The 24,851-nt window shown below is 44.8% G+C and overlaps 1 protein-coding gene across 1 annotated transcript in view; it reads right to left on the bottom strand.

Moving 5' to 3' along the window:
- TRMT10B (tRNA methyltransferase 10B) overlaps nt 1-24,851 on the bottom strand; it is a 174,981-nt gene that overhangs the window by 97,522 nt on the left and 52,608 nt on the right. The gene's annotated exons all lie outside the window — the stretch shown is intronic.

The following is a 24,851-nucleotide window of genomic DNA, read 5'->3' on the forward strand; positions in this document are numbered from 1 at the left end:
CCTACTCCCTCACTGGCCTCCCACTTAACTATCTATCCCCCCTTCAATCCGTTCAGAACTCTGCTGCGCGTCTTACCTTCCGCCTAGACCAATATGCTCATATCACCCCTCTCCTCAAGTCACTTCACTGGCTTCCATCAGGTACCGCATACAGTTCAAGCTTCTCCTACTAACCTACAAATGCACTCAATCTTGCAGCCCCTCACTACCTCTCTACCCTCATCTCCCCTTATGCTCCTACCGTAACCTCCGCTCACAGGACAAATCCCTCCTCTCAGTACCCTCTCCACCACGCCAACTCCAGACTCCGCCCTTTCTGCTCGCCCTCACCCTATGCTTGGAATAAACTCCCTGAGCCCATACGCCAAGCCCCCTCCCTACCCATCTTCAAATCCTTGCTCAAAGCCCACCTCTTCAATGTCACTTTCGGCACCTAACCATTGTACATCTATCCAGGAAATCTAGACTGCCTCAATCTTGATTGACTGCACTTTTGTCCTTTAGATTTTAAGTTCCTTAGAGCAGGGACTGTCCTTCTTTGTTAATTGTACAGCGCTGCGCAACCCTGGTAGCGCTTTAGAAATGTTGAATAGTAATAGTAGTAGTTAGTTGGCCTTTTCTTTTTGCAGTGATAGAGAGGGCCGGTATTATAGGGCGATTTGAGAACTGGCTGCACTTGATCTATAAGACCGCAAAAGCCTCTGTGCGAGTCAATGGCCATCTATCTCGACCATTTTTATTACATAGAGGCACTAGGCAAGGCTGTGCACTGTCCCCACTACTTTTTGCCTTAGTAATGGAGCCCTTAGCTATTCAAATTAGAGCGCATTCTGAGATTAGAGGCCCGAAGTGTGTGTGTGGGGGGGGGGGGGGGGGGGAACTAGAGACCAGGATTCTTTTGTTTGCTGGCGACATTTTGCTCACACTGAAAGAACCTTTGGTCTCCTTCCCAATAATCAATGAGGTGATCCAAAAGTATGGGGAAGTCTCTGGTTTTAAAATTAATTTTGATAAATCAGAAGCGTTAGATGTGAACATACCCAGTGAACAATTAGAGCAACTGCAATGTCAGTTCTCATACAGATGGGCAACAAAATATATTCGATATTTGAGAGTTAATATACCACATCGGCTAGATGAAATCTTTAAAGGTAATTTTGCACACAAAATGCGAAGCCTTTTTGTGGAATTGGAAAGATGGGAGGGATTGACCTTGTCTTGGATGGGACGGATTAGTGCTATAAAATGATAATTTTCCCAAAGCTCTTGTATTTATTCATGGCACTGCCTATTGCTTTGCCGGACGGCTTTTTTGCGGGGCCTGCAGAGGAAAATATTTGCGTTTATATGGAAAAAAAGACCACCTAGGGTGCGGAGGGAGGTGATGTATCAATCAAGGGAGAGAGGGGGGATGGGGGTTCCTTCCTTTCAGGCATACTATCAGGCAGCCCATTTAAGAATTTTAGCAATCTGGCTACAAAATACAGGGAAGATATGGGTTAGACTGGAACAAAGATGGTTAGCCCCATTCCCACTTAGGACAGTACCTTGGCTCCCGCGACAAAGGCTGGGGGAGATAATTAAGGAAAGTCCTCCTCTACTGCAGTGGCCCTTAATTGTCTGGAGCAAGTTAAAAGAACAATTTTTCCCAGGACGTACATACTTTAAACATATGTTTCTTAGATTTGCTCCCAGTTTGGGCCAGGCCGACAGACTCTGCCTACCGTGAATGGGAAAATATGGGTCTATGTGAGTTAGGCCAGATGTATGAAGAAGGTGGAGTCGCCTCATACGCAGAAACTATGCCAGGAACAGGGCTTTCTCCTATGCAGGCCTTTCAGTACTACCAGGTGCGAGACTTCATTAAGCGTCGGGCGGGGGGAGAACTTAGCTTGAATGAAACACTATTAGAACAGGGACTGATGGGAGGAGGAGGAGGACGGTGGGGGGTATCTCTAGAATCTACAAGGCCCTGCTATCACACTGCACCTCAGTGGAGCATTATCTATCTAAATGGGAGGCTGCACTGGGGGTAACATATGAGTTTTCACAATGGGTACAGGCCTTTAAGTCCTTATTACGAATGTCAGTTTTGAGTGCAATGATAGAAAATGACATAAGATCTTATACTGTTGGCATTATACACCCAGTCGTTTGGTAAAATGTACAAATCTGGATGTGCTTTGTGCTGGCGACAATGTGGATCTGTGGGAGACATGTTCCATGTTTGGTGGACTTGCAGCCATACGCAACGGCTTTGGACCGAAGTTTTGAAATTTCTGATCATGGTAGCAGCTGTCACATATCCTATGAAAATGGACAGCTGCCTGCTACACTTTAAGCCACCCGGAGTTAAATGGTCTACTCATCAGATGGCTACTCATGTGTTTGGGCAAGTAAGATGGTTATTGCAGCAGCATGGAAGAAGCCAAATCTGCCGGGACTTCAGACTGTTCTGGAAAATTTGGACAATGTTCAGCTAATGTCAAAACTTACAGCTACAGTGGGGGAAATAAGTATTTGATCCCTTGCTGATTTGTAAGTGTGCCCACTGACAAAGACATGAGCAGCCCATAATTGAAGGGTAGGTTATTGGTAACAGTGAGAGATAGCACATCACAAATTAAATCCGGAAAATCACATTGTGGAAAGTATATGAATTTATTTGCATTCTGCAGAGGGAAATAAGTATTTGATCCCTCTGGCAAACAAGACCTAATACTTGGTGGCAAAACCCTTGTTGGCAAGCACAGCGGTCAGACGTCTTCTGTAGTTGATGATGAGGTTTGCACACATGTCAGGAGGAATTTTGGTCCACTCCTCTTGCAGATCATCTCTAATCATTAAGAGTTCTGGGCTGTCGCTTGGCAACTCGCAGCTTCAGCTCCCTCCATAAGTTTTCAATGGGATTAAGGTCTGGTGACTGGCTAGGCCACTCCATGACCCTAATGTGCTTCTTCCTGAGCCACTCCTTTGTTGCCTTGGCTGTATGTTTTGGGTCATTGTCGTGCTGGAAGACCCAGCCACGACCCATTTTTAAGGCCCTGGCGGAGGGAAGGAGGTTGTCACTCAGAATTGTACGGTACATGGCCCCATCCATTCTCCCATTGATGCGGTGAAGTAGTCCTGTGCCCTTAGCAGAGAAACACCCCCAAAACATAACATTTCCACCTCCATGCTTGACAGTGGGGACGGTGTTCTTTGGGTCATAGGCAGCATTTCTCTTCCTCCAAACACGGCGAGTTGAGTTCATGCCAAAGAGCTCAATTTTTGTCTCATCTGACCACAGCACCTTCTCCCAATCACTCTCGGCATCATCCAGGTGTTCACTGGCAAACTTCAGACGGGCCGTCACATGTGCCTTCCGGAGCAGGGGGACCTTGCGGGCACTGCAGGATTGCAATCCGTTATGTCGTAATGTGTTACCAATGGTTTTCGTGGTGACAGTGGTCCCAGCTGCCTTGAGATCATTGACAAGTTCCCCCCTTGTAGTTGTAGGCTGATTTCTAACCTTCCTCATGATCAAGGATACCCACGAGGTGAGATTTTGCGTGGAGCCCCAGATCTTTGTCGATTGACAGTCATTTTGTACTTCTTCCATTTTCTTACTATGGCACCAACAGTTGTCTCCTTCTCGCCCAGCGTCTTACTGATGGTTTTGTAGCCCATTCCAGCCTTGTGCAGGTGTATGATCTTGTCCCTGACATCCTTAGACAGCTCCTTGCTCTTGGCCATTTTGTAGAGGTTAGAGTCTGACTGATTCACTGAGTCTGTGGACAGGTGTCTTTCATACAGGTGACCATTGCCGACAGCTGTCTGTCATGCAGGTAACGAGTTGATTTGGAGCATCTACCTGGTCTGTAGGGGCCAGATCTCTTACTGGTTGGTGGGGGATCAAATACTTATTTCCCTCTGCAGAATGCAAATAAATTCATATACTTTCCACAATGTGATTTTCCGGATTTAATTTGTGATGTGCTATCTCTCACTGTTACCAATAACCTACCCTTCAATTATGGGCTGCTCATGTCTTTGTCAGTGGGCACACTTACAAAATCAGCAAGGGATCAAATACTTATTTCCCCCACTGTATACGGAAAGGAAGGATTGCTCAATACTATAGAATTTGGGACCTGTAAAACAAGTGGTTTTCTTGCTAATAATGTAGTTGTTTCCTCACACACTTAGATCTCTAAGGGAGGGTGGGGGATAGGGAAGAGGAGAGGTAAGGAAGGAAGGGATAGGGAATTACAATGAGGGAAGGTTATGTTGTTTATGTTCTTGTTTTCTTCCTCTGTCTACGCTGATATTGTGATATCATATAGTATTCTGTTAGGAAGAAATGTTCTGATTTGCTATTGTACTAAACTGAATAACTCAAAAATAAACAATTGAAAAAAAATGTTTGGATATTTATCCCAGATTTCCAAATAAATTCTCAGAATTTAAATTTGAGTTGGTACCTAAGGCAGTGGAACCAGTGATTTGCCAAGGACTGTCAGTGGGGAGAGTAGGATTTGAATACTAGTTATAGGCCTATTTTTTTTTTTTTTTTTTTTTTTTTCATTTTACAAGGGTCACTTGCAAACAGTAATACAGAGATGACTGTACATTAATACAATATTAGAGGAAAACAATCTCAACTAGATAAATGGATTATATACAATCTTTCTCTTTCTTAGATCACAAAATAAATAGGGAGAGTGAAACAAGACAAGATCAATTAAACAACAGTAAACAAAGAAAACATGGTATTAACCTGATTATCCCCAGTTAATATTTATCTGAATCATTATTCCACATTGATTGTCTGGTTGGCTTCTTGAAACCCAAGACGGTGTATAGTCAATTAATTTTGTTGGAAACATACTTATTGTCCAACATTAGTGGAAATAATACACCTGATTTCATTTTTTTCTCTTTTAAAACCAGAAATTATTTAACAATACAAACACTTGAATCTCTAATCCAATTCCCACTGATTAAAGTAATCCCAGTTTCACAGGCTTCACTCCTTTTGAATTAATATACTAAGAGGAATCATTTCAGAGGAAAAAACTTTAGGAGTCATACCCGGAACTCTGGGAAAACAACAATCTTGATATTAATCATCTGTAATAATATTCATTTTGTTCAAAATTTTCTGGTCTATTATTTTTAAAATCTTAACCATTTCCTACTCCTGTAGAACTTCATTTGCTGTATCAATTTTTCATTCTCAAAGGATTCGATTATCCAAGTGGCACACTAATAAGATTGTATCTGAAGCAAAATTATTTACTACCACCGTTAGGTCCTGGAGCGCCTTCCAGATGATATTCAATGTAACCTCCACGGGAGCCAAAAACTCCAAGCTGATAGCTCTTACGGGTTTAGGAGTGGCACCGCCAACATGGGTTCAGCTGTAAACGACTTCCGTTTCAGAATACACTCCTAACCAGTGCATTTTTTGTAGAAAAAAAGGTGCTAGTACTCATTATGGGCGGGGTCACCACATATGGATCCATCCCTGTGATAGCCACACCCACATTAGCCACACCCCTTATATCAGCCATGGCGCATATAAACAGATATCATTGAAAATATACTAGTATAGGAAAAAAACAATAACTTGTGATTTTTTTTCATTATAAATCATTTCTGTAAGATGTTACAGCTCCAGTATACCCAGTGCAAAATAAGACAACATATGTAAATTCTCAAATTGGACAAATTCCAAACACTAAAATGAAAATAAAATAATTTTTTTTCTACCTTTGTGTCTGGTGACTGTTTTCTATCCATACTGGTCCAAGTGTCTGATTCTGCTGCTCTCTATCTGTACTCTTAACTCCGTTTCCAGGACTTCCTTTCCATTTATTTCTTTACTTTCCTCCTTTCTTCTTCCATGTCCAGCATTCTCCTCTCTCCCCGCCCAACCCCTCCATCCATCCATGTCCAGCAATTCTCCTCTATCTCCTGCTCTGCTCTCCATCCCTTTCCAGCATTTCTCCTTCCTCCCCTGCCATCCATGTGGATCTCCTTCCTATCTTCCCTCACCTCCATCCATGTCCAGCATGTCTCCTCTCTCCCCTGCCCTGCCCTCCCCTCCCATGTCCAGTGATTCTCCTCTCTCCCCTGCCCTCCTCTCCTATCCAAGTCCAGCAATTCTCTCTTCCCTGCTTTCCCCTTCCATCCATGTCCAGCAATTCTCCATTCTCCTCTCTCCCCTGCCCTACTATCCCATCCCCTCCATGTCCAGCGAATTCTCTTTTGCCCCTATCCTCCCTCTCCCTTCAATGTCCAGTGACTTGCCCCAGCCTTCACCTGCCCCTGAGATCATTCAAACCCCAGCCCCATTTGCCCAGCCCCCCAGCCCCACTTGCCCATACACACATACCCCCAGCCCTACTTTCCCACACACACACCCCAGCCCCACTTGCCCACACCCCCCCCCCCAGCCCCACTTGCTCACCCTCCCCTGCTCGCTCCCTGCTGTTTGCACACGGCCGATCCATGCCTCGAGGAAAGGAAATGACATCAGATGAGGGTGGGACGTGCTGAGAATGCAGGGAAACGAAGCGGCCGATGCGATGGAAGGAGGCAAGCCTGTCTGCTGTTTGTTTTCTTTCTTCAGTCTGCCGGTTCGCGAAAAAATAAAAGTTTTACGAGGCAGGGATCGGCCAGGTGCAAACAGCAGGGAGCGAGCAGGTGAGCCCCAGAAAAAAGGTGCCGGTACGCCGTACCGTCACGCACCGGCACAAAAAAAGCACTGCTCCTAACTCATTTCTCTACTCCTTTGGGCATGGTGGTTAAATGACTCGGGAGCGATGAAGTTGTTTCCAGGTCCAAGAGCATCGACGTTCCTTCGCCGGCGCTAATCAAAGGACTCATCAACCCAGTCATCTGTGGGCAGCTCGTCGCGCAGTGGTCCCACACTTGCTGCACAGGGGACAAAACGCTGGTCATCGGCGGCTGACCCCCCATTGTTCCCTTCCTCTCAGTTAAGGTAACTGCAAATGCAGAGAGGAAATTTCAAGTAAACAAATATAGAACTTCAGAGGACAGCTGGGCCGTTGAGCGTACGAGCTTCGGAGCACCATCTTTCCACTCTCCCTAATTTGGGACATTCTTTGTCTGGTTTCTCCTCAGAGGCCTGTCTGATATGGGTAACCCTTCAGCATAGCCCTCTGAGTCATTGAAACACAGAAGCCCCTCCACCACTACAAGGTGGTGTCCCTTTGGAGGGGTTATAGGCCTATTCTAACCACTAGGCCACTCAGACAAACCTGTCCCCTTGGACATCTCCCCTTAGATGTCTTTAGTCTCTCAGTAGGGTCTGAGGTACAGATTCTGTGCATATTTGGTAACCATCTTGTGAACTGTCTCCACTCCCCAAGTGCTGCACCAAGGAGTTCTATTAGCATCTCTAGACATGCCACTATTCTAACAGTTGTAGAGCATGGAAGACCAGGCTGCTGGGGTGATTAAACATCACATGCCTTTTTAATTCTGCTTGTGTACACTCTCAGTGTGAAGGCCGAAGTTCTAACTCCCAGACCCATGTGCCCCCTCAATAAAATGTTAATGACCTTACAAAAGGATACAACAATGTAGCAAGTGGTGTGAGAACTACAAGCTGTGTATTAAGTAAAGTATAAGCCTTGTTTAAGGAACACTACCCTTAACCCTGGAATCAGCAAGGACTGCAACTGCTAAAAAGAGAGGTTCGTGAGTAGAGCATATTTGAGTGAAGGTATTGCATATATCAACTAAATTAACAGCTCCTTCATCCACAACATATTTCAGAAGCATACGGGGTGTGGGGGGGAGGTCAAACCTTAGGCAGTGTAACAGAAGATATATTTTTTTTACAGAATTCATGGCCAAAATAGTAATTTTGGAATGACCTGTTTGGCCCTCCATTCTAAGATCAACAGAAGAGGCCAATACATTAGGCAAGGTTGGATTTAAGCTGGAGCAAGGGGAAGCCTCCAAGGCCGATAAGAAACTAGAAGCTTCCGCATTAGTTACTCCTACTACTAATAATCATTTCTATAGCACTACTTGACGTACGCAGCGCTGTGCACTTTATATGCAGGTACTTTCTCTGCCCCTAGGGGGCTCACAATCTAAGAGTTTGTACCTGGAGCAATGGAGGGTTAAGTGACTTGCACAAGGTCACAAGGAGCGGCAGTGGGAACTGAACCCATGCAGGAAGCAAAGGTTAGGTGCCTAAATGCTGCACTTTGGTGTGTAAATGACACTATGTAATATGTGTGTGTAATTGTGGGAGATGCCTATGCCCTGCCCACGCTTCACCCTTGTGAATGCCCACTTTCAATTACATGTTATGCAAGTTACATGCTAAGATTGTAGAATACTGCTTAACGTCTGTGCAAATGTGTAATATTCACATGCTTAAATGGGAAAGGCAATGGGACTTGATATACCGCTTTTCTGTTGTTTTTGCAACTACATTCAAAGCGGTTTACATAGTATATATTCCCGCATAAGCTGGGAAAATGTGGGATACAAGTGGACCAAATAAATAAATAAAGATGAAATTCTATTGTCGCCAGGGCTCCTGAGGAAGACAGAAGTGTTGAAGGAGTGGCATGGACAGTACTGCAACCAGGAACCGCACAGCATAGAAACACAGTAGATGACGGCAGATAAAGACCCATACAGTCCATCCAGTCTGCCCAAAAGATAACTCATTACATAATGATGTGACACTTCATATGTATACCTGATCTTGATGTGTCCTTACCATTTTGGGGGCATAGGCTGTAGAAGTCTGCCCAGCCCTCTCCTTGTTCTAAAACTTCTGATGTTGTTGTCGTCGAAGTCCCTGAAAAGCTCTACTCCAACCCATCCACATATATTCAGACATAAATAGGGCACATACCATAGAAGTCTGCCCAGCACTGGCCTTGTTCTCCAACTTCTGAAGCTGAATCTGTCCAGCCACAATCAGGGCACAGACCATAGAATTCTGCCCAGTACTGGCTTTGCTTCACAATCACTGGTGTTGCTATCTAATCTCCACTTCTTTGGATCCATTCCTTCTAAACAGGATTCCTTTATGTTTATCCCAATCATTTTTTAAATTCCGTTACCGTTTTCATCTCCACCAACTTCCGCAGGAGGACAGTCCAGGTCTCTACCACTCTCTCGGTGAAAAAATACTTCTTGACATTATTCCTGAGTTGGACCTCCTTCAACCTCAGTTCATGTCCTCTAGTTCTACCATCTTTCAGTCTCTGGAAAAGGCTTGTTTGCAGATTAATACCTTTCAAATATTTGAACGTTTGTATTATACTACTTACTACTACTTAACATTTCTAAAGCGCTACTAGGGTTACGCAGCGCTGTACAATTTAACATGGAAGGACAGTCCCTGCTCAAGGAGCTTACAATCTATCACCCGTTTCTCCTTTCCTCCAGGGTACACATGTTCAGGTCATTGAGTCTCTCCTCGTACTTCTTGCTACGCAGACACCATACCATTTTCGTTGCCTTTCTTTTAACAATTTCAAGTCTTTTTACAAAACTGAACACAGTACTCCAAGTGGGTCCTCACCAATCACTTGTACAGGGGCATCAACACCTCCTTTTTTTCTGCTGGTTATACCCCTCTCTATTCAGCCGAGCATCCGTCTGGCCACGGCCACCACCTTGTCACATGGTTTCATCACCTTGATCTTTAGACACCATTACCCAAAGGTTCTTCTCCTGAGCCAAGCTTATCAATCTCTCCCTTCCCCTCTGGTGCATCTCTTTTGGATTTCTGTACCCCCATGTGTATCACTTTGCACTTCTTTGCATTGTGTTGTATCTTTTAACTTTTGTAATTCATGGAAGCCACATTGTGTCTGCATTTGTGGGAAAATGTGGGGTAGAAATGAACCGTAAATAAATAAATAAATTGTAACTGCCAGACCCTTGACCATTCTTCTAACGTTTGGAGATCTATTCTCATGGTTTCTGCTCTCTCCAGGATATCCACTGTATTGCCTATCTTTGTGTCATCCCCAAAAAGGCAAACTTGTCTTTCTAACTCCATACTCAAGAAAATGTTCCACTCAATGTGGAAACTCAAACGTGTGAAACCATTCTTCCCGAGGGCAACATTCCGCAACCTAATACAATCAATGGTACTAAGCCATGCAGACTACTGCAATGGAATTTATGCGGGATGCAAAGAACAACTCATAAAGAAACTACAGACCGCTCAAAACACAGCAGCCAGGCTTATATTTGGAAAATCAGGATTCGAAAGCGCCAAACCCCTCCGAGAAAAACTGCACTGGCTCCCAATCAAAGAACGTATAACTTTCAAAATCTGCACCCTGGTCCACAAAATTATATGGCGAAGCTCCGGGATACATGGCCGACCTTATAGACCTGACAAACCAGAAACACAATTGGACCATCACGAACATACTTAAATCTTCACTACCCTAGTGCAAAGGACTCAAGTACAAATCAATATACGGATCCAGCTTCTCCTATATAAGCATGCACCTGTGGAATGCACTAACAAAAGCCATAAAAACAACATATAACCACCTTAACTTCCGGAAATCACTAAAGACTAACCTGTTCTAAAAGGCATACCCCACTGACCCAACTTAAGTGCCTGAACCCAGCAACACAACGAAAACAAAGCCCGTAATGAACACTATATAACTCTTCTTCTCTACAATTCTCCTAATGTTGTAACACATAATCTCTTTTGATAATTACATCACTCTGTATTTGTTATCATCACCAGAGATGGCTAACGTCTCATGGTACTATGTAAGCCACATTGAGCCTGTAAATAGGTGGGAAAATGTGGGGTACAAATGCAACAAATAAATAAATATACAGGTACTTATTTCCACCTGAGGCAATGGAGGGTTAAGTGACCTTCCCAGAGTCACAAGGAGCTGCAGTGGGAATCAAACCCAGTTCCCCAGGATCAAAGTCTGCTACACTAACCAGTAGGCTACTCCTCCACTCATAATCTGAGAGCGCAAATTTGCGTCTAGTAGCTCTATAGAAACGATTAGTAGTAGTAGTAATAGTAGTAGAGATCATCTCAGAAACAGCTACTTGACGTGCCTTCATTTCATCAGGTTTATTTAGAAGAATGCAGATCATCTATTTTCTACATCAAAGGTCCGAAATTATGGAATGCTTTGAGCATTGAACTTCATTCAATACAAAATATGGACCAGTTTAAAAAAGCATTGAAAACTCATTTATTTCTTCAGGCTTTGGTTCCTCTGATGTATAAATTATTTTAATACCGTGTAAATTTGAATCTGCTGTATGTTTCAATTGTTTTTTTGTGTAGTTTGTTGTGTAAAGAAATGATTTTTATTGCTTTGTTTTTTTTATATTTTGTATGTGATTTGTTCCCCGCTTAGACTTTTAAAGATATAGCGGGTTACAAATATACATAGTAACATAGTAGATGACGGCAGAAAAAGACCTGCGCGGTCCATCCAGTCTGCCCAACAAGATAACTCATATGTGGTACTTTTTGTGTAAACCCTACTTTGATTTATCTACTATAATAAAAAACACCTCCAACGTTCTGAAGCTGACTCCGTGGCACTGTGGCAGTGTAGGGTTCGTAAGTTTGTAACTCAGCGTTTCATTGGCTCTCACTGTCCTGGCCGTCACGTCAAAACGTTATGACATATAGAGCACAAGACTGACTGACCGACCCCCTCCTGAGTCGCCGCTGGACCCCCCTCCACCCTCTCCCCCCTACAGTCCCGAGTCTGACCTCCGCTGCCGTGCCGCGCCCCCCCCCACAGGGTGGCCGCTCACCCCACCCCCACAGTGCCGCTGGACCCCCTCCACCCTCTCCCCCTAGTCCCGAGTCTGACCTCCGCTGCCGTGCCCCCCCCACAGGGTGGCCGCTCACCCCACCCCCACAGTGCCGCAGGACTCCCTCCCCCCTCTACAGACAGCTGCACCACACCACCCCAACCCCCCCCACAGGGTGGCCGCTCACTCACTCGCTCACCCCCCCAGAGGTCGCCGCTCGCAATCCTCCGTGCTGCCCACCCAGAATTTAAAAGTCATCTTACTGGGGTCACGGTGGCAGCAGAGATAGGCGAGCAGGCTCGGCGAGTCGGCTGCCTTCCCTTCTCTTTGCTTTCAACTCTGGTCCCGCCCTCATTTCCTGTTTCCGCAAGGGCGGGACCAGAGGCAGAGCTGAGAGTGAAGAGAAGGGAAGGCAGCCTGCTCGCCTTTCTCTGCTGCTGCCGTGGCCCCGGTAAGATGACTTTTAAATTCTGGGTGGGCGGCACGCAGGAAGGCGAGGGGCAGGCAAAGGACTGTTGTGGGAGTGGGAGAAGAGGTTGGCCTGGAACAGAATCGAGTCGGAGGGAGGGGGGGTCTGGAACTCGGAAGGAGGGGGGTTTGGAACTCGGAGGGAGGGAGGGATGGGTTCTGAAACTCGGAGGGGGGTCTGGAACACAGAGGGAGGGAGGGAAGAAGGGAGGGGGGTCTGGAACTCAGAGAGAGGGAGGGAAGAAGGGAGGGGGGTCTGGAACTCAGAGAGAGGGAGGGAGGGATGGATGGGGGGTCTGGAACTCAGAGGGAGGGCGGGAGGGAGGCGGGGCCTGGAACTCAGAGGAGAGGGAGGGAGGGCCTGGAACAGAGGAGAGGGGAGGAGGGGGGGAATGCACCAACTGTAAAAAAAAAAAAAAAAAAAAAACAGCACCCCCAATCATTTTGAAAAGTCGGCTCCTATGACCCCCAACGCGTCTGAACTGCCACACACCAGCACTTTCAAGACGCTCCACCCTCTGTCACTTTCACCCCATCCCCCCAGCAACACTGACTCCCCTCCATGCCCACTGCCACTCCCTCACAGTTTGCCAGCAATGCACCCCCCACTCAAACATTCACACACACACTATCTGTCTCCAAGAACCACGCCACACTCTCCCACCTCGCCAGCACCGCCCCCACCCCCCCCATATAACATTCTCACACACACACACACACACACACACACAAAGTCTATCACAAACACACACCACAATGCTACATTAATGACAGACAGCGACAACATGGTCTGAAGGATACGTGAGCATCACAGCGCAACTCACCATCAAACATTCACACACACACACAATCTCTCTCCAAACACCACGCCACACACTCCCACCTCGCCAGCACCCCCCCCCCCCCCATATAACATTCTCACACACACACACACACACAGTCTATCAAAAACACACAACACAACGCTACAGTAATGACAGACAGCGACAACACGGAGTGAAGGATACGTGAGCCTAGCAGCACAAACCCCTTCAACCCCCCCACCCCCCCCCCCCAGTTTGCAACCCCCCCCCCCCCCCCCCACTAACATTATCACACACACACACACCAAAACGCTACAATAATGACAGCCAGCACCAACACAGCCTGAAGGATTCATCCACCTCCCAGCAAACCACACTCCAAGCCCCCCGCCAACCCCTCCCCGTTCACCAGACCCACCTCCCCTAACATTGTTACACACACACACAGATACTCGCCCCCACCCTCTGTCACTTTCACACAGTCTATCTCTGTGACACACATGATCTCTCTCTGTGACACACACACACACTCCCACGGCCCCCCTCTCTCAATCTCACACACACTCTCACTCTCTGTATCGCCCCAGTAACGCTGACCCCCTCCAAGCACCCCCCCACTCCCTCCCCCCAAAAAAAATAAACACACACAAAATCACTCACACACACACAAAAAAAACAACACTAATAACAGCCAGCAACAATATGGACAGAAGGATCCCTCTGCCTTGCAGCACAACACCCTCCAAGCTCCCTGCCACAGCCTCCCAGCTAGCCAACCCGGGCCACCCCCCCTTCCCCCCCAAACAACATTCTCAAAACAAAAACACAATATCTACCACACACACAAAAACACTTCACTAATGACAGCCAAACACAACACAACCTGAAGGCGGTGAGGCACCCCAAGCAGGCGGCGGCGGCCAACTGCAAGGCCGTAGAGAAGACCTGGAAACTTATGGACAAAGTGGTGAGTTGCAGGGGACTGGGAGAGGGGAGGGAGAATGGCCTGGAAATCGGAGAGCAGGAAAGGGGGGCATGGGACTCGGAGGGGACAGAGGGAGAGAGCGAGGGATAACCTTGCTAACGCCCGTTTCATTTCATACAGAAACGGGCCTTTTTTACTATGGCACCCTGGCACACACTCTCATTCTCACACACACACACTCTCTCTCTCACAGACACACTCGCACCCAGTCTCACTCTCTCTCTGTCACACACACACACACACTCGCACATTCACTCTCTCTCTCTCACACAGTCACTCTCACACACACTCTCTCAAACATACACACTCCAAGGAAAAACCTTGCTAGCGCCCGTTTCATTGGTTTCAGAAACGGGCCTTTTTTCCTAGTTTATAATAACTACCTCACACCGTGGGCTCTCCTCTCCAGCTAGGATGCCATCATGCCACTATTGCTACCACAGCCCCTGCTCAGTCGGGAGTTCCAAAAGTGGGAGGGGAGATGCTTGTCGCTGGTCCAATCTCAAGCAGACACTGGCATCCCACATAGTTGCTGTCTGCAACTCTGCAGAGGGGACCAGTGTCTTTACAGTGGCAGCGATAGGTACTTGCTGGTAAGGTGCAGCCTGCTGAGACTCAGAGGGAAAATCTTGCAGCGTCCCCTCAGGCTTCTTCCCTATTTCGACAAACAGGGAAGTGCAGAGCTGCTCTTTCCCCCAACTGCTCTCAAGTAGCCATCTTGGATTCCTTTTTTTTTTTTTTTTTTGATCAGTAAAATCCCTGCCTTCTTTCCCTTGGTGAAAAAGGTCCTTGCTAAATATTTCCTTATGATGAGAGCTTAACCATGATGATCTCAGTGAGCAAATTGGTGGTATTTTGAACAAATGCAGTCAGTATCCTAGCTGGATGAATTTTAGAACACACTGATAGGCGGTTAAAAGGAAACAGCAGTTTGCAAAAAGCCGTAGCCGCCCCTAATGGTAGGTTGTCCTGTTATACTGATTATATTCTAATGGAGACAGTCAAAACCCCACTCCTGGTTTTTGGCAACAAGTTGTTTTTGGGCCCTCTGGTGTCTGGGATGAGAACAAGGTCCTTGTCTTGACTGGGAAGAGTCAGAGGGAGGAGGATATCTACACGTTTGAGAGGTACCATTCTGGTACATCCTGGAAGAAGAAGCCTGGTCAGAAGTGCGTCTGGAGAGGGTCACTGTGCTTCTTAATAACAGTAGCATCTTCCTTCACCTTATCTCTGAAGAGATTCTCTCCGTGGTGCCAGCAAACTTTCTTGCATATCATATCTGACACCTAAGACCAGGAGCCAGGTGAGTCTCTGGGCCCCAATACCCATTGCAGAAGCCCTCAATACTGTATCAAAAATATCATAGGTCATTTGGAACATGTATTTTTGACACTTTTTCTCTTTGCCCATTAGCAAACTGAGCTTCTTGGCTTTCTCCTAAGGCAGAGTGTCTGCAAACTCCACAAAACTACACACAATGTTTTTCAAGTACATGCCCATGAATTGCTGGTAAGAAGCTAAGCAGGAAGTGAGCATAATGTTTTGAAAAATATTTCTCCTAAATGTCCAAACATCTCTCTCCCCAGAAGCACCAAGGAATGTCTGGCCTTTTCAGAGTGGATTCGACCACTATGGGATGGTGAGAAAGCTTTTACTTCTTGAATCTGGATTCTGTACTACTGAGTTTACGTTCTTATTTAAAGACGCTATAGAGGAGTCTTCCACAATCTCAACTATATATCCTTGAGAATTCTGTGAATGGGCAATGTCATGGATTCCTTTGTGGGGCTGGGGTTTGAGGAACTGGAAGGGAAAGAGAAAGGATCTGATATACCATCTTTCTGTGGCTACAATCAAAGTGGTTTACATATTTTATACAGGTACTTATTTTGTACCTGAGGCAATGGAGGGTACTCTTCCACCCCTGGGTCTGGTGGTAAGCCAGTTAAATCCTGCTTAGAGTAAATTTTGTTCAGTTTTTCAGATGCGATGCCAGCTGTAACAACTGTTAAGTACATAAGTGTTACCACACTGGGACAGACGGCAGGTCCATCAAGCCCAGTATCTTGTTTCTAACAGTGGTCAATCCAGGTCACAAGCAGGGGCGTATCTGAACTGCGGCGGTAGGGGGGGCCAGGGCCAGAGTGAGGGGGCACATTATAGCCCCCCCCCCCGCCGCCGCCATTGCCGATCCCCCTCCCCCCAGCCGCTACCATTTCCAACCCTCCCCCTCCGTTGCTTGCCTACCTTCGCTGGCGGGGGACCCCAACCCCCGCCAGCCGAGGTCTGCGTCCTCCTGCCGCTGCCGGCTGCCTTTGGTCCTTTCATTTGTCCATTGAAGCTGGCGCCGACGAAAGTTTCTTTTGACTCTGACGTCGCTGCACGTTGTACGTGCAGGACGTCAGACTCAGAAACATTTTCTGAGTCTGACGTCCTGCACGTACAACGTGCAGCGACGTCAGACTCAAAAGAAACTTTCGTCGGCTTCAGTGGACAATTGAAAGGACCAAAGGCAGCCGGCAGCGGCAGGAGGACGCGGACCTCGGCTGGCGGGGGTTGGGGTCCCCCGCCAGCGAAGGTAGGCGAGCAACGGAGGGGGAGGGTTGGCAGTGGTAGGGGGGTCCAGGGCGAAATCTGCGGGGGCCCAGGCCCCTGAGGCCCCACGCAGATACGCCCCTGGTCACAAGTACCTGGCAAGATCCCAAAACAGAACAATACATTTTATGCTCATTTATTCGTAACTAGAATTTAGACAGAGGTAGTTGTGGTCTTCTTTATCCTTTTCTTACACTTAACTGCAAATTTTACATAGCACTTTTTGAGGACTCTCTATTTTATTTTGTAGGTAATTAGTGCGCGTTATCTGCCAAAAGTTAATGTGGGAGCAGTTGCTGCCTTATAGGAGGCAGTAAGTTAACCCTGTGTTAGCCAGTTAGTTCAAAATAAGTATAATGCACTAGCTGGCTAATGCTTCCATGTCTATTCCCTGGTCCTTCACAGAAAACTTATTTAAAAACTCAATAATGCACGGTTTAGCATGCATAAACGGAGAAAATACCACAAAAAGCTTTAATATGTTTGTGGTAGCCTGTTACTGCAAGTTAATCCCGTATTAAATACTAAACAGTCTTTAATAAAAAGGCCCCTAAGTTTCTTATTCTACTTAGATCTAATATGTTTCTTTCTGAATTTTCTTTTCTATACAAGTGTTTTGCTCGATTTATGTGATGTAATAATTGCATTTTTTTTAATTAAAGAAAGTACTCTGGAACAATTTGCTGAGTAACACACAAAATGAAGAATCATTTTCCAAATTCTGAACTCTCTTAAAAACACATTTTTACTAGCAAGCATTCAAAGTTTCAAGCAGCTCAGAGTCAGAACCTAGGGTGCATGGATTGTGTTTGCTCTGTAACAACTGATTGTATTCTGTCCTATACTTAATGGTGTTACTTTTCTCTTAAATCAAAAACTTTGCCTAAAGGGACAACAGTAGGAGGACTCTACAAATTACTATGCTGTAAAATTAATCAAATGAGCTGATAAAAGCCAAAGCTTTGCACAAACACACAGCTCTACATCGGGCTTCTATCATAGCCTCCGACTGGTGAAATGCAAAATGATCAGTGGAAAACAACTCCCAAAACACAGAAGAAACAAATGCTGACGAAAAAAGAAAATTCGCCAGTCACATACTAAAGAAATACAAACTTTGTGATGTCCCCTTAAGCGTGTCACCACAGTGTAACAACCTAACAGTCTTATTTCATAGTTCCATAGGATATAAAAAGCAAGCTCAAACCAACATATCTGGTGATATTTTGACTGTCTACAATTTTTCAATATTCTTTCAGTCACTTTCAGTCTGAGAAGTTCTGAGAGAAGAGGACATTTCTCTGGTAAGTGAACACTATTTTGCTTTGTGCTTTGGGAACTTAAAATTGAGGTTTAATGGAGGAATTGTAGGTTAGTGCTAGGCAAAATAAAAATATAAAAAAGCAAATTTTATCAACTAATCTCCATAGTCTTTTCCCCTTAGTTTTAAAAACTTTGTACCACAGCATTAACAGATAGACTCTAGCAGGCACTACAGGATCTAGTTTAGTATTAAGAGGGGAATAAAAAAAAGAGAGAGAGAGAGAGAGAAAAGCAAGCATTATTAACTAGTTGCCATAGTGTACAACCCTTTTCCCATAGTTTTAAACTGAAATTCTCTCTAGAGATAGGCATTTTTCCCATAGTTTTAAACTGAAACCTTATCTAGAGGTAGAAACTTAACAGCCAAAAACTCTTGTTCTAAAAGGCAGTTATTTTCTGTTCTTTGGCTGCTGGAGAGGTAGCAAGTCCAGCGACCTCAATTAGGTGTTAACTAAGGTGTGGGGACATAGAATATTTGCATAGGTTGCTGAGTTAGTTTCAAAGAGCCTGTTTAAAAAAAGGTCCCTTAGATTCAAAACTATATAAAGAGGAAAGGTCCCACTGGACTTTCTTTCTGAGAAGTTCTGAGAGAAGAGGACATTTCTCTGGTAGCAAGTGCAGCAACCTCAATTATTAGCTAACTAAGGTGTGAGGAAGTAGAATATTTGCATAGGTTGCTGAGCTAGCTTCAAAGAGTCTGTTTTAAAAAAGGCCCCTTAGATTCAAAACTATATAAAGAGGAAAGGTCCCAGTGAACTTTCTTTCTGAGAAGTTCCAAGAGAAGAGGAAATTTCTCTGGTAAGTGAATGCTATTTTGCTTTGTGCTTTGGGAACTTAAAGATTGGGGTTTAAAGGAGGAATTGTAGGTTAGTGATAGGCAAAATAAAAATATAAAAAAAGCAAATTTTATCAACTAATCTCCATAGTCTTTTCCCTTAGTTTAAAAAAACTTTGCACCACAGCATTAACAGATAGACTCTAGAAGGCACTGCAGGATCTAGCTTAGTCTTCCCACCCACCCTCCCCAACCCTAGGACAACTCTTCATTTATAGTCTTATTGTAATTAGGGTAACAAGCAAGGAGTGCTCTTACAGAGTTTTAAATACATTTCATTAACATCTAAGAAGGAAACACTAAATAAATCATACAATATAAACTAAAAGATTTTTATATTAAGCTAATATCCTTAATACTGTAGCAAGTTTTAAATTATTGAAAAACTCAAAAACACTAAGATGGAGTCAGCAGTCCAGCAGCGAGAGGGGTGCTATCCAGTCTTTTGCATTGAGTGTCACATGTATGATTATCTCCCAGTTGGTGAGATATCATATGTGTGTGCCCGATGCAAAGAGCTCCTAGCTCTCAGAGAACGTGTCCGTTCTCTTGAGGCTAGAGTAGCAGACTTGGTGGAGCTGAGGGAGACAGAGAGGTACATAGAGGAGACTTACAGGGATGTTGTAGAGAAGTCCCACCTCCAGTCTGGTAGCCCCTGTGCTACCTTGGAGGAGAGAGATCTCCTAGAAGGAGAGCATCACCATGGTGAAGTAGGAAGTACTCCTGTAGCCAGGACCTGCCCATCAGGGGATGTACTATCCTCTCGCACCGAGGATACATCTCCAAGTGCTGTCCGGGAGGGAAGGGTTAGGACAGCTGTTGTAGTTGGTGATTCGATCATTAGGCATATAGATAGCTGGATGGCTGGTGGACTTGAGGATCGCCTGGTGACTTGCCTGCATGGTGCGAAGGTGGCGGACCTCATGTGTCACCTAGATAGGATTTTAGATAGTGCTGGGGAGGAGTTGGCTGTCTTGGTACATGTGGGTACCAATGACATAGGAAAATGTGGGAGAGAGGTTCTGGAAGCCAAATTTAGCCTCTTAGGTAGAAAGCTCAAATCCAGAACATCTAGGGTAGCATTTTCTGAAATTCTACCCGTTCCACGCGCAGGGCCCAAGAGACAGGCAGAGCTCTGGAGTCTCAATGCGTGGATGAACGATGGTGCAGGGAGGAGGGTTTTTGATTTTTTAGGAATTGGGCAATATTCTGTGGAAGGGGAAGTCTACTCCGAAAGGATGGGCTCCACCTTTACCAGGGTGGGACCAGGCTGTTGGCATCGGCATTTAAAAAGGAGATACAGCAGCTTTTAAACTAGAACTGGGGGGGAAGGCCGATAGTCGCTCAAAAGCGCATGGCTCGGGATAAGGTAACTTTCAAAGATATCACCAAAACAGGGAAGATAGGGTATCCTGATAGTGAGGTTCCAAAAGAGACCATAGTAGATCAGGTGTCCTTAAATAAAAATAAAAAACAGACAAAAGATTGCAAATTAATACTATCAAGTACTGAGCATGATGTAAACAGGAACAATAAACATAGTTTGAAATGTCTATAGGCGAATGCCAGAAGCCTAAGAAATAAGATGGAAGAGTTAGAATATATTGCACTAAATGAAAAATTAGATATAATAGGCATCTCTGAGACCTGGTGGAAGGAGGATAACCAGTGGGACACTGTCATACCAGGGTACAAATTATATTGTAGTGATAGGGTGGATTGAATTGGTGGAGGGGTAGCATTGTATATTAATGAGAGCCTTGAATCAAATAGATTGAAAATTCTGCAGGAAACAAAGCACTTCTTGGAATCACTATGAATTGAAATTCCATGTGTAAAGGGGAAAAGGATAGTGATAGGTGTGTACTACTGTCCGTCTGGCTAGGATGAACAGATGGATGCAGAAATGTTAAAGGAAATTAGGGACGCAAACAAACTGGGCAACACAATATTCGGCAAATCAAAATATGAAAGTGTTAAGCCACTACGAGAAAAACTACACTGGCTCCCACTTAAAGAACGCATCACGTTCAAAATTTGCTCCCTAGTTCACAAAAATCATTCATGGAGATGCACCAGCTTACATATCAGACCTGACAGACTTACCACCCAGGAATGCCAAAAGATCATCCCGCACATTCCTTAATCTGCACTTCCCTAACTGCAAAGGTCTAAAATACAAACTAATGCACGCGTCAAACTTTACCTACTTAAGTACAAAGTTATGGAATGCACTGCCACGCAACTTAAAAACGATTTACGAACTAAAGAACTTCCGCAAACTACTGAAGACCCATCTCTTTAACAAGGCTTACCACAAAGATCAACCAATGTAAATATACATAACTCCTCCACACATAGTTAGAACTGCCTTATAATATCTGCTTGTTATACTACTATCATGACTGTTCATTATCATATTGCCAAAGATTCTTCTGTAACACTAAATGACTATTTTTATTATATTTCCACTAATCATGATGTATTGTAAGCCACATTGAGCCTGCAAAGAGGTGGGAAAATGTGGGATACAAATGCAATAAATAAATAAATAAGGGGTAATTTCAATTACCCCGATATTGACTGGGTAAATGTAACATCGGGGCACGCTAGAGAGGTAAAATTCCTTGATGAAATCAAGGACTGCTTTATGGAGCAGCTGGTACAGGAGCCGATGAGAGAAGGAAAAATTCTAGACCTAGTCCTTAGTGGAGCGCATGATCTGGTGCGGGAGGTAATGGTGCTGGGGCCGCTTGATAACAGTGATCATAATATGATTGGATTTGATATTAGTTTTGAAGTAAGTATACACAAGAAATCCAATATGTTAGTGTTTAACTTTCAAAAAGGAAACTATGATAAAATGAGAAGAACGGTGAAAAGAAAACTTAGAGCAGCGGCTGTGAGGGTAAAAAATTTACATCAGGCGTGGATGCTGTTCAAAAACACCATCCTGGAAGCCCAGGCCAAATATATTCTGTGTATTAAAAAAGGAGGACGGAAGACCAAACAACAGCCGGCATGGTTAAAAAGTGAGGTGAAGGAAGCTATTAGAGCTAAAAGAAAATCCTTCAGAAAACGGAAGAAGGAACCGACTGAAAATAATAAGAAACAGCATAAGGAATGTCAAGTCAAATGCAAAGCGCTGATAATGAAGGCTAAGAGGGACTTCGAAAAAAAGATTGCATTAGAGGCCAAAACACATAGTAAAATTTTTTTTAGGTATATTAAAGGCAGGAAGCCGGCAAAAGAATCGGTTGGACCGCTAGGTGACCGAGGATTAAAAGGGGCGATCAGGGAAGACAAAGCCGTAGCGGAGAGATTAAATGAATTCTTTGCTTCGGTCTTCACCGAGAAAGATTTGGGTGGGATACCGGTGCCAGAAATGGTATTCAAAGCTGACGAGTCGGAGAAACTTTAAGAATTCTGTGTAAACCTGGAGGATGTAATGGGGCAGTTCTACAAACTGAAGAGTAGCAAATCTCCTGGACCGGATGGTATTCATCCCAGAGTACTGATAGAACTGAAAAATGAACTTGCGGACTTATTGTTAGTAATATGTAATTTATCCTTAAAATCGAGGGTGGCCAATGTAACGCCGATTTTTTAAAAAGGTTCCAGAGGAGATCCGGGAAATTATAGACCGGTGAGTCTGACGTCAGTGCCGGGCAAAATGGTTGAGACTAATATAAAGAACAAAATTACAGAGCATATTCAAAAGCATGGATTAATGAGACAAAGTCAACATGGATTTAGTGAAGGGAAATCTTGCCTCACCAATCTACTACATTTCTTTGAAGGGGTGAATAAACATGTGGATAAAGGTGAACCGGTTGATATTGTGTATCTGGATCTTCAGAAGGAATCTGACAAAGTACCTCATGAAAGACTCCAGAAGAAATTGGAGAGTCATGGGATAGGAGGTAGTATTCTATTGTGGATTAAAAACTGGTTAAAAGATAGAAAACAGAGAGTAGGGTTAAATGGACAGTATTTTCAATGGAGAAGGGTAGTTAGTGGGGTTCCCCGGGGGTCTGTGCTGGGACCGCTCCTTTTTAACATATTTATAAATGACCTAGAGATGGGAGTAACTAGTGAGGTAATTAAATTTGCTGATGACACAAAGTTACATAGTTACATAGTAGATGACGGCAGAAAAAGACCTGCATGGTCCATCCAGTCTGCCCAACAAGATAAACTCATATGTGCTACTTTTTGTGTATACCTTACCTTGATTTGTACCTGTCCTTTTCAGGGCACAGACCGTGTAAGTCTGCCCAGCACTATCCCCACCTCCCAACCACCAGCCCCGCCTCCCGCCACCGGCTGTGCCACCCAATCTCGGCTAAGCTCCTTAGGATCTATTCCTTCTGAACAGGATTCCTTTATGTTTATCCCACGCACGCTTGAATTCTGTTACCGTTTTCATTTTCACCACCTCCCGTGAGAGGGCATTCCAAGCATCCACTACTCTCTCCGTGAAAAAATACTTCCTGACATTTTTCTTGAGTCTGCCCCCCTTCAATCTCATTTCATGTCCTCTCGTTCTACCTCCTTCGCATCTCCGGAAAAGGTTCGTTTGCGGATTAATACTTTTCAAATATTTGAACGTCTGTATCATATCACCCCTGTTTCTCCTTTCTGTTTCTCCTTTCTTCCAGAGTATACATGTTCAGGTCATCAAGTCTCTCCTCATACGTCTTGTAATGCAAATCCCTTACCATTCTCATAGCTTTTCTTTGCACCGCTTCAATTCTTTTTACATCCTTCGCAAGGTACAGCCTCCAAAACTGAACACAATACTCCAGGTGGGGCCTCACCAACGACTTATACAGGGGCATCAACACCCCCTTTCTTCTGCTTGTCACACCTCTCTCTATACAGCCTAACAACCTTCTAGCTACGGCCACCACCTTGTCACACTGTTTCGTCGCCTTCAGATCCTCAGATACTATCACCCCAATATCCCTCTCCCCGTCCGTTCCTATCAGACTCTCCCCGCCTAACACATACGTCTCCTGAGGATTTCTATTCCTTAAGTGCATCACTTTGCATTTCTTTGCATTGAATTTTAATTGCCAAACCTTAGACCATTCTTCTAGCTTCCTCAGATCCTTTTTCATGTTTTCCACTCCCTCCCGGGTGTCTAATCTATTACAGATCTTAGTATCATCCGCAATTAGGCAAACTTTACCTTCTAATCCTTCGGCAATGTCACTCACAAATATATTGAACAGAATCGGTCCCAGCACCGATCCTTGAGGAACACCACTACTCACCTTTCCCTCATCCGAGCGAATTCCATTCACCACCACCCTCTGGCTTCTGTCCGTCAACCAGTTCCTAATCCAGTTCACCACTTCGGGTCCTATCTTCAGCCCATCCAGTTTATTTAAGAGCCTCCTGTGGGGAACCATGTCAAAAGCTTTGCTGAAATCTAAGTAGATTACGTCCATAGCTCGTCCCTGATTCAATTCTTCTGTCACCCAATCAAAGAATTCAATGAGATACATTTGGCACGATTTCCCTTTGGTAAAACCATGTTGTCTCGGATCTTGCAACTTATTGGCTTCCGGGAAATTCACTATCCTTTCCTTCAGCATCGCTTCCATTACTTTTCCAATAACCGAAGTGAGGCTTACCGGCCTGTAGTTTCCAGCTTCTTCCCTATCACCACTTTTGTGAAGAGGGACCACATCCGCCGTTCTCCAATCCCTCGGAACCTCTCCTGTCTGCAAGGATATATTAAATAAATCTTTAAGAGGACTCGCCAGAACCTCTCTGAGCTCCTTCAATATCCTGGGGTGGATCCCATCCGGTCCCATGGCTTTGTCCACCTTTAGCTTTTCAAGTTGTTCATACACACACTCTTCCGTGAACGGTGCTCTATCCACTTCAATCTCATTTGTACTTTTTGCACTCCATTGCGGTCCTTCTCCAGGATTTTCTTCTGTGAAAACAGAACAAAAGTATCTATTTAGCAAATTTGCTTTTTCTTCCTCGTTATCCACATAGCGGTTCGCAGTATCTTTTA

The sequence above is a fragment of the Microcaecilia unicolor genome, chromosome 2, assembly GCF_901765095.1.
Source record: "Microcaecilia unicolor chromosome 2, aMicUni1.1, whole genome shotgun sequence".
Classification (NCBI taxonomy): domain Eukaryota; kingdom Metazoa; phylum Chordata; class Amphibia; order Gymnophiona; family Siphonopidae; genus Microcaecilia; species Microcaecilia unicolor.